We start from the raw sequence: 8,445 nt of genomic DNA, 5'->3' as shown, positions 1-8,445 counted from the left end.
GGTAAGTTTTCATGACTCTTCCCTTTGTTCTGGCTACAGTCTATTAACGTAGTTGTGGTTTTCTTGTGCTTCGTCGTTAATGGTCTGGTTGTTTGCCAATGCATGTGAGTGACAGTCTACTCGTGGTCCTCACGCCTGGTTTCCTACACCTGAACCGGGTAGGGTCTCTCCTTGGTGTCTTTCTGCTATTTGACTGATTGTTTACTATTCATAGGGTTTTATGAGTCTTAGTTATATTCTGGCTTGGTTCTGTGATTTCTTGGCACTGTGCTTGTGGATCCAATGTGTATTTTCGACTCTGTTGTTTTTAATTTATATATGTATTTAAATGGTCCCGCATTGACCTCGCGGGGGTTTTGTACTTTGGTTGACTTTGGTTTATTTATTGGTCATTTGAATAATATATTGTAACACTCAGCTTTTGAAAAATATATATATATAGATAGATTTATGCTGTGAATATGATTGTTCAAATTTTGTAAATGAAAATGGTTCAAATTTTCCGAATGAAAATGGGAATGTGGTCGTTTTCTGTAACTGAAACTTGTTTCTGTGGACAGTGGCTTGCTTGGTTCCTTCTTATTTTCATTTTGTTTGTACTGTAGCTTTTCTGATAGCTCTCCTCGCTTTAATGCTTGTGGTTCACTTGTATGTATATGCTTTGCTTACAGAAAAGAAAATAATTTAACAATATTTAGTAGGAATAGTTTTAGGGTTGTAACATGAATGGATTCAGATGTCTATCTTCAGAAAATATTTATGTTCTTTCTCTTCATTTAATTCTATGATGGAAAAAATATTACATTAGTTGTTTTCTATTTTAGTTTTGTAGGGAACACTAGACAGTTAGCAAAACTTCCAGTAGGTACATAATGTGGTTACATTAAAAATAGCTTATTAATAACTGCCTTTTCTTGCTTTGTAAATTAAAAAAATAAAAAATTAAGATAAAAAAGTAAAAAGAAATGCGTAAGAAAAATTAACATTGGCTGAGACAACCATTCCTAGAAAATGAAAACTAATGCAACTCAAACTGTTTGAAAAAGACAAACTCCCAGCCATGTCCTCCCTGAGCTGGATGCTCCTGCATCATTCCTTCACCAAATCTATACAAACTAGCCAAGTGAGCTACCCACCACTCACCTCCTGCATCATTCCTTCACCAAATCCATACAAACTAGCCAAGTGAGCTAGCCACCACTCACCTCTATGCCCTACCAGATTAATAACAGGGTATGTGAAAATTTCATATGTTGTCCTAACTCAACATGCTTCGACATACTTCTCTATATCACGTAGCTTTACATATAATTTATTTTTACTGATTTACTAGGGTAAACATGCCTTATCAAGTCTATAGTAGTATGCCCACTTACATGAATTTTTTTTTGGGTTGCTATAGTGACTTGAAATCATTATTCTCTGATTCCATTACTGCACTTTGAACCCCGACAACATGTTTATCATCACAAGTTCACACTACTCAATGTAGTTTCTCATACCTTGGACATTCAACGACAACTTCTGTTGCACACAATACATGGTACCTTTTCGTCTTCTACTTTGACAATCGATCTGTGGAACGTATCAAATCTTTCACATATAAGTTCGTTATGAGATGAGCCCACTCATCTCACAATGATATAAAATCATTTCGGACAGATCTATTGCCGAGTAGAGATCTATTTGTAACGGGGTAGAGATCTATTTGTAACGGGGCAGAAAGCAGCTTCTTTTGGGTCGTTGTCCACATAATTTCTGGACGAGGGGTAATAGTTTCTTTCTTTTGTCCCAACCCAACAGACTTATTTATTATATTGTTTGTTCCAGAATGCATTCCATGAAATATGTGTATTCTATAAAATAGTGGGGTAGATTAAAGCAAACGTTGGTCCAGATGTAGATCTAATATGCATAGCCGGTAGATTGCATTTTTGTGATATGTTACCAGAACGGAACTAGAGGCAAGGAAGAGTGTTTGTCCCAATATGAAAATCTTGGGTCTCAAAAACCATGTGATGATCTTAGGTGAAGAAAGAGAACGAACCAAAGGTTCGCCTTTAGCGAGGATGGATCAACTCCAGAGAATTTCTCTGCCCAGGTATTCGGAATATCCGTCGTACTTGCCACTTCTATGGTTCAAAAATAGGCTCGATTTACCGCACATAACTTATTGTAGAGAATCCTAGTTGATCAAGATCTTCGCCCCGATATTTAGCAAAGGGATAGATACATCCGGGATTTTCGATTGAACGGAAATTTTGTTCAACCCCAACGGAATGCGTTGCGTTTGGATGGAGCTAAAAGTCACATGTCCGATCGATACTTTGACTGCTCTATGGATTGCTTGGAACATATGATATTCGAGAGAACTCTCGAATTTTTCGAAAAACTAGCGATAAAAAAAAAATTAAAATAGTTTATAGGTTTGATCATCTGGTATCGGATCAATCTCGATCGATCCAAAATACTAATATGCCTGCTCTGGTCCAACGTTCCCATCCATCGATCTAGATAAGGACATGAGATTGATATGATCTGAAAGACTTTTCAAGGCCAAGTCATAGGGACGGACTATGAGGGGATATATATAAATAGTATCACTTAGTGGAATGTATAGGGCTATACGGGATCGAACCGTAGACCTTCTCGGTAGAACAGATCAAAGTTCTTATTATCAAAATAATTTGAACTGTTCCAAGAACCCAACATGCATTTTCTCGCATTGGGCTCTTTCATTAACTGATGGAAAGATCGGTTAGTCTGCCATTCTCCTCTTTCCGGTAAGATACTAATATGGCTCCGTGTGCTCCAAATTCTTACCCTTCAGAAGCAATCCCAAAGTTATTCAAAAGGTTTTTTTGACGTAGGTCTGCCTTGCTCGGGCATAGATTGACTCAAATAGAGTCTCTTCTATCACTCCAAAAGTAAAATATGACACTTCATACACCTAAAAGTTCATAGAGCAAAAAGAATCTATTTTGAGGTCCCCGTATTATACTCATTATGCCTGGCATTGAACAGAGCTGGGATTGACCATATCAATTAGATCCGTAATTCGAATCAGATCGAACTTAATCTTTGTCATGCTATTGTTCCCCAGAGAAACAAATTTATAGAGTAAGACTATTTCACATAGAATCTATTTCGTGGATCGGACGAATCGATAAACTCTCCCGAAAACCATTGGCGCACGTGTAAACGAGGTGCTCTACCTTGCTGAGCTATAGCCCTTCCTTGCCAGTCTTGGTGATACACTACTATACTAACCAGATGGATCACTTTATGTCAAGGTAGATATTTCATGATCCAATACTATGATCCAATACGTTCCAATAAGTTCGATCTGTGCCAGGGACACATACATTGTCTATACATTTAATTCGATTTCGATTTAGAATCGTTTATAAATCCAACTCTACCTATGAGAATAAATGACCCACTTAACTCAGTGGTTAGAGTATCGCTTTCATACGGCGAGAGTCATTGGTTCAAATCCAATAGTAGGTAAACTTATTAGATGCCATCGAGTTTTCAATGGTATCTAATAAGTTTTACTCCACGTGTTTGGATCGAGGCGGAACATTGAATCCATTTTTCAGATCATTATAGAAAATGTTAATTAGAGACGGGGGGGCTAGCATTGATAGCCTCTAATCGGGTTCTAGCCCTTTTCAGAGCTAAATCAGCCTCAATTGCTTGTCTTTTGCCTTCGGCTCGAGCTAAGTCAGCTTTAGCTATTCGAAAATTTTCCTGGGCTTCTCGGGGATCGATGTCAACATCTCTCTCTGCATTATTTACCAATATAGTTATTCTATCACTGTCTATCTTGGCGAAACCGCCCATCATAGCCATAGTGGACCACTGCCCATTGAGACGTATTTTCATAACTCCTATATCTACAGCTGCCACAAGTGAAGCATGATTGGGTAATACGCCAATTTGACCACTATTAGTAGATAGAATTATTTCTTTAACTTCTGAATCCCAAATGACTCGATTAGGAGACAGTACACGAAGATTTAGGGTCATTTTCAGAATTAACTTTCCATGCTGGAGTTTATAGCCTTCGCGGTAGCTTCATCAATATTACCCACCAAATAAAAAGACTATTCGATAAGACCATCTAATTCTCCAGAAAGGATCATTTGAAAACCTCTAATTGTTTCCATGAGACCCACATATTTGCCCGGGGAACCTGTGAATACCTCTGCTACGAAAAAGGGTTGTCATAGGAAACGTTCAATTTTTCTTGCTCTTGCCACGATTAAACGATCTTCCTCCGATAATTCATCCAGTCCAGGAATAGCTATAATGTCTTGAAGTTCCTTATAACGTTGTAAGGTTTTCTTAACCCCTTGTGCAGTTTCGTAATGTTCTTCGCCTACGATCCAAGGTTGGAGCATAGTCGATGTTGAATCTAAAGGATCCACTGCTGGATAGATACCCTTCGCAGCTAATCCTCTCGATAGTACGGTAGTAGCATCTGAATGTGCAAATGTCGTAGCAGGAGCAGGGTCGGTCAAGTCGTCAGCAGGTACATAAACTGCTTGAATCGAGGTTATGGATCCCTTTTTTGTGGAAGTAATTCTCTCTTGCAAAGAACCCATTTCCGTGCTAAGAGTTGGCTGATAACCCACGGCGGAAGGCATTCTTCCTAATAGGGCGGATACCTCTGATCCCGCTTGGACAAAATGGAAGATGTTATCAATAAATAATAGTACGTCTTGCTCATTGACATCTCGGAAATATTCGGCCATGGTTAGAGCAGTTAAACCGACTCTCATGCGAGCTCCCGGTGGTTCATTCATCTGACCATAGACCAGAGCCACTTTTGATTCTGATATTTTTTGTTCATCAATTACTCCCGATTCTTTCATTTCCATGTAAAGATCATTCCCTTCATGGGTACGTTCTCCTACTCCTCCAAATACAGATACCCCTCCATGAGCCTTAGCAATGTTGTTGATCAACTCCATAATGAGTACTGTTTTACCCACTCCAGCTCCTCCAAATAAACCAATTTTTCCCCCACGGCGGTAAGGAGCCAAAAGATCTACTACTTTAATGCCTGTTTTGAAGATGGATAATTTTGTATCCAACTCTGTAAAGGCGGGAGCAGGTCTATGAATAGGAGATGTTATGCCAGCATCTACAGGACCCAAATTATCGACAGGTTCTCCAAGAACATTGAAAATTCGTCCGAGAGTAGCTCCACCAACTGGAACACTTAGAGGAGCTCCCGTGTCAATCACTCTCATTCCTCTCGTCAAACCATCTGTAGCACTCATAGCTACAGCTCTAACCTTATGATTTCCTAATAATTGTTGTACCTCACAAGTAACCTGAATTTCTTGACCGGCTGTACCTTGACCCTTAACTATCAATGAATGGTAAATATTAGGCATATTACCTGGAGGAAAAGAGACATCCAGTACTGGGCCAATGATTTGAGCAATACGTCCCACATTTGTTTCTACACTTGCGGAAACCCCAAGAACAAGAGGATTTTTTCTCATACAAAAATGGAAATAATTTCCATGAAGAATATATAAATATGATTTTGCCAATATCATCAATAAAAAAAAAAAAAAATGTTCCATATTGGGTCGATCTGACAAGTAAATAATAAATGGAAGTTACCACCTTGGTAAAATCCAACTTTATTTAAAAGTTTAAATTCATCCATATTTGGAATATGAAGTAGGTAGATCGATATGAATAAGGATCATGAGGAAGTCTTCGATTTATCTATAACTAGAACCAATTTATCCATAACTAAAACCGAAAATAATTAAAAATTATGTCCAGATCATCTGTGAAATATGAAACTTGATATTCATGACCTTTCTCTAATTGATCATTATCTCTTCTCTTCATACGCACATCTGTATATGTATTTTCGGACAATTCGCACCATTATGGTCAAAGGTCCATTCGGTTCCTTGATTTCATTCATGAACTAGTTTAACCACTGAAAGGTTCTCGGGTCAATCCATGGAGGAAGAACTTCAAGAGCAAAGATTGGGTTGCGTCATACATAAAGAACACTATACAATGAGGGTGTATCTGGCACCCCAATAACGGACAACTTTTTGTAGGATATTTCTATAAAAATTGATTGTTTACGTTCGGTCCATGTCGAGCAGACCTCGTCGTTGCGAGAAATAATTATGAATAAAGGAGGGACTTATGTCACCAAAAACAGAGACTAAAGCTAGTGTCGGATTCAAAGCTGGTGTTAAAGATTACAGATTAACTTATTATACTCCTGAATATCAGACCAAAGATACAGATATCTTGGCAGCATTCCGAGTAACTCCTCAACCCGGGGTGCCACCTGAAGAAGCGGGAGCAGTAGTAGCTGCTGAATCTTCCACCGGTACATGGACCACTATTTGGACCGATGGACTTACTAGTCTCAATCGTTACAAGGGGCGATGCTATGACATCGAGGCCGTTCCTGGAGAGGAGACTCAATTTATTGCCTATGTAGCTTACCCCTTAGACCTTTTTGAAGAAGGTTCTGTTACTAACTTGTTCACTTCCATTGTAGGTAATGTATTTGGATTCAAGGCCTTACGGGCTCTACGTTTGGAAGATTTGCGGATTCCCCCTTCTTATTCCAAAACTTTTCAGGGTCTACCTCATGGTATCCAAGTTGAAAGAGATAAATTGAACAAATATGGTCGTCCTTTATTGGGATGTACTATCAAACCAAAATTGGGTCTATCAGCCAAAAACTATGGTAGAGCATTTTACGAATGTCTCCGTGGTGGACTCGATTTTACTAAGGATGATGAGAACGTAAATTCCCAACCATTCATGTGCTGGAGAGATCGTTTTGTCTTTTGTGCGGAAGCAATTAATAAGGCTCAGGCTGAGACGGGTGAAATTAAGGGACATTATTTGAATGCTACTGCAGGTACATGAGAAGAAATGATGAAAAGGGTAGTATTTGCAAGAGAATTGGGAGTTCCTATCGTTATGCATGACTACCTGACGGGAGGTTTTACCGCAAATACTTCTTTGGCTCATTATTGCTAAGACAACGGCCTACTTCTTCACATTCACCGCGCGATGCATGCAGTTATTGACAGACAAAGAAATCATGGTATGCATTTCCGGGTACTGGCTAAAGCATTGCGTATGTCCGGTGGAGATCATATTCACGCCGGTACTGTAGTAGGTAAACTTGAAGGGGAACGAGACGTAACTTTAGGGTTTGTTGATCTACTGCGTGATGATTTTATCGAAAAATATCGAAGTCATGGTATTTACTTCACTCAAGATTGGGTATCTATGCCAGGTGTTCTGCCCGTAGCTTCAGGAGGTATTCACGTTTGGCATATGCCTGCTCTGACCGAGATCTTTGGGGATGATTCCGTACTACAGTTTGGTGGGGGAACTTTGGGACATCCTTGGGGAAATGCACCTGGTGCAGTAGCTAATCGGGTTGCTCTAGAAGCTTGTGTACAAGCTCGTAATGAAGGACGTGATCTTGCTCGTGAAGGTAATGAAGTGATCCGTGAAGCTTGTAAATGGAGTCCTGAACTAGCTGCTGCTTGTGAAATATGGAAGGAGATCAAATTTGAATTTGATGTGATTGATCGCTTGTAATCCAGTGACTTTCGTTCTACCAATCGGACTCGGCCCAATCTTTTACTACTACCCCAAATATTAGTCCAAATCGTGAGCGGAGATATGGAATTTCAGATATCAATATATGGAATTTCCATATATTAATATCTATATATCAATATCTATGTAGATATTGATATATAGATATTTCCAAGGTTAAATATCTCAAACAGAGTTATTTATGAATTTTTTTTTGGGTCAAGCATTCGATAACGAATCCTATTCATCCTTTACAATGATCTTATAGATCATTCGATAGGGTTGGTAGCTCAGCGGATCAGAGCTCATGGTTCCGGACCGTGAAGTCAAGGGTTCAAATCCCTTCTAGCCCAAAAGATGTTGTATTTTAAATGAAAATTCCTTTCCATCGCGGTATAGGAGAGAATCTTTCTTTATAATAGAATAAAGTATTCTATCATAATCCCGGATCGATACTTCAGATTCCTAATCAATAATGAATGGAAATGATTTCTCAATGATTCATTCCACTATTGATTAATAATTTTCATCATTGTATTTATACTTATACGACTTCTCTTCATACAAAATAAGATAGGAAAAGTAACAATTTTCACCTTTATATGGAAGGAAAACTCTATGTCTATAAAGGAGTGGTTTGAAGACAAGCGTAAAATAACTGCATTACTAAAAAATTCGGTCGAAAGGGATAGTAAGGATGCCAATGAGACGGAGAAAAACAAGAATAAAAGTATTTATTACGCTAAAATTAAGAAGTTATGGGCTCAATGCGATAATTGCGAGAACTTACTATATCTCAGATTCTTGAGAGAGAATCAAAGTGTT

The 8,445-nt window shown here is 38.6% G+C and overlaps 1 non-coding gene across 1 annotated transcript; it reads left to right on the top strand.

Moving 5' to 3' along the window:
* Positions 1 to 7,899: 7,899 nt before the first annotated feature.
* TRNAR-CCG (transfer RNA arginine (anticodon CCG)) lies at positions 7,900 to 7,973 on the top strand. Its single transcript has one exon. It is a non-coding gene; the product is annotated as a tRNA-Arg (tRNA).
* Positions 7,974 to 8,445: the final 472 nt, after the last annotated feature.

Source organism: Pinus tabuliformis, chromosome 4_2, assembly GCF_031772625.1.
Source record: "Pinus tabuliformis cultivar Carrire ecotype Pingquan chromosome 4_2, CPIR1, whole genome shotgun sequence".
NCBI lineage: Eukaryota > Viridiplantae > Streptophyta > Pinopsida > Pinales > Pinaceae > Pinus > Pinus tabuliformis.
Note: the sequence above shows the minus strand (reverse complement) of the source record. Positions and strands in the feature narration are given on the sequence as shown.